Source organism: Danio rerio, chromosome 1 (genome assembly GCF_049306965.1).
Source record: "Danio rerio strain Tuebingen ecotype United States chromosome 1, GRCz12tu, whole genome shotgun sequence".
Lineage (NCBI taxonomy): Eukaryota > Metazoa > Chordata > Actinopteri > Cypriniformes > Danionidae > Danio > Danio rerio.
In genome coordinates, this window is record NC_133176.1 from 28,424,298 (window position 1) to 28,427,524 (window position 3,227).

Below are 3,227 nucleotides of genomic sequence, written 5' to 3' on the forward strand. Positions count from 1 at the left end.
GCACAGTGACAAAGACAGACACAAATGAAGCAGAGACACAGTTAAAAGTCCTAGTTAAAATATCACAGTAAGAGTCAACCAGGACATTTTCCAATGATTATTTGATGTATTTGTTGTGGAGTTTTTTCAAGCCTTTCTGCAATGATCCACAATTTGCAATCCACAAACACACACACACACACACACACACACACACACACACGCACACACACACACACACATAGATATATACACTAGATATCGCATAGGGACCCTCAGCATGCGTCAATAGCGCCGCCACATTGGTACAGTGCTCCCAGGACATATGTCATTCAACCGCACTAGTCAAGACAGTGTTATTACGTGAAGATGCGGGACTTTAGCGCTGTCTACGGGTGTAGTAACGAGCAAACAAAGAAAACAAAGCACAAAGGCAGAACATTTCATAGGTAATATTACGTTTTTTTCTGTTTTTGAATGTTCTGAACTTTTGTGCTAATCAGGTAACGTTATTGATGATGACAGCCACTTACTGCATTCACCATACGGCAAAGCAGCTCCAACTCGCACTAAACACTCGGCTTATGGTAGTTTTTTTGAAAATAATATTTTGTTTAAAATCAGCAAACAATGCAAAAGAAATATGAAGAGATGCTGCGCTGCCAGAAACTTGTTTTATTGTCGGCTAACGTTAGTGAAAGAGTCGTTCGGGGGATTCATTCACAAACGAATCGCTCTCTCCGTCAGTACGAGAAGTGAAAGCAGGAGAGGAGCTGTATTTCAGGACACGGATTATATTAAATTTAACAGGGAGGGTGAATAGTACATTTCTGTACACACAAACACAAGCTTTTTGTCAGGAATGCCCGTGCGGTCACTGATCCATCAATGTAGAAAAGTGATGTAAAATTATAATTTTTCGTAGTTAGAAAAAAAAATTACACACTAACATCCAGAAAAACTCCCGATCATAGATATATGTGTATATCTCTGGCTTTGGATGGCCACAGTCCTCCACTGTACCTTGGTCCCGCATTCATTTCAAAGGAGCGCTACCCTGTAGCAAGATGGCGGCGCTATCGACGCATTCCGTCCAATAGATAACAATAGGCCAGGCGACATCTAGTGTATATATCTATGACACACACACACACACACACACACACACACACACACACACACACACACACACACACACATTTAAGTTTGCACTGTTTTTGCATGTCTACTTGCAGCAAATGTGGCAGGATACAAGTTAATGTGCATTGTTGAATGGATGTCCATTATGCTATTGTACAAAATAAACCTGATTTAATGTCCACAATCGCTAAGCCCCGCCCTTCTTAGTTACTGTTGCTACGCCTGTCAAGCTTTCGTGCCTGTCATGTCTATTACAGTATGTATGCTCGGGTGTCAGACATTGCCAGAAATATAATTAGTAATTTTTGGTGAAGAGGTGAGATATCTGAGAAAGCCAGACAAAAAAGGACTGCAGTATGCATTACAGGGGGACATTCATGACAAAATAGGCAACCGATTAGAGAATAATTGAATCAAAATTGAAGTTAGGTTAGCCTAGCTACCTCATACGTTGACCATTCAACAGCTTAGTTCATGCACAGCAGGATAGGTGACATTTAAAAATAATCTAGTAATAACTATTTAAACCGTTATTTCCCCCTTTTTTTTTAGCCAAAAAGCCTGATAGACTTTTGTTGTGCAATGAAATATAGCATTACAAACCAGCGAGGAAACACGCATGGACAGTGCTTGTACATCATTTATAGAAAAGGGCAGAAAGGGGAAATTTGATGGATTTGTGCCGAATATTTGACCCATAACAATGTACAATACCTATAACTGTCAGTATGTTTGTTTGCTCTTTATATAGTTTCTATTCTAATTTGCTGTTAGGTGGAAAAAATAAATAAATTGAAATGCCGATTAAAGTATAAATAGCAGAAGTGAACAAATAGATTGTCCCTACCAGCAAATATTAATCAGATACCAAATATAAAAGCAAACACTAACCTCGTATAACGCTGTTACTAATGACTAAATCTCTAAAAGACCGACAAAAACATCAGTGAATTGTAGCTCTGACATGGACATGAGGGTTATAAATGACTGGAAAACATCTGTGGGTGAAGTATATTGATCTCAAGAGCTCAGTTTGTGATGACATCTTGGTTTGTTCTGTTGATATGTAAGTTAATTTTAAATATTCATAGCTTGAAACAGATGGAAATATGATTGCTATTACTATGACTACTATGGCGAGGGCTTAAACGAAGCAGTGCTCATAATATCGAGCGAAAAGAAAAAGAAAGCTGGGAAACATAACCTGCTTTGCATTTTTGTAGGAAACACAGTTTAGATCTTTTCAGGGTAAAAAGTGTGTGCGGCATTGCTATCTATTATTGAATATGTCAGGAATATCAAAAACAAAACCAATTTAACTCTGCTCCTTTAGCGCCCCTCACAGAGCTTGGTCCACGCTGGCATTTCTCCCTTTGGGTTTTAGGTTTTGAAATGGGAAAAAATTCCACTACCCAGTCCAAACTTTCAGGATAACGGGGATCATATTTGCACAATCCATATGCCTACGTTGCAGCTTGTTGCTCCTCGCTCCAAAGCTTGACGTGCATAGCTACGGTTGCTAAGTCATGATTGGTTTTCGGCGGTTTTCAGGTGTGGCTTAGCGAAGGGTCAATTGTATAATTAAAGCATCTTCGTTTATAGTTTTACTGACACTATGCAGCTGTAGTGATTCCAGTGATTATGAATTACACAGAGATTTTACATTTCTTTATTAAATACATTAACTGTGTTAATACACTTACACTTACAATTGTAACACTCAATCTAGAGGTGCAGCTGATCACAGATAATTGGAACAGATCTTTTAATTCCAGTTTCTTTGCTAATCATGTTCTGTGGACATGTTCATATACATTACTACTGAGACATGTTAATGTGCTCATCTCAGTCAATTCAGTGAGTGGGGAAAACCACACTGCTACATCCCATTGTGGTGGGCATTACATTTGCTGGGATTTGAATCATATTTTAACGTCAGGAATTTTAAAAAAGAGACTTGTGTTTGCATCACTCCTAAATGACTGTGGACATACTATACCTACACACAGTTATGTCCAATCAGCTTAAAAAAGTTAAATTTACATGATAGGAGCCCTTTAAGGTACAATTCTCACTAATAATAAACCCTTAACTTAGACCTTTAACTC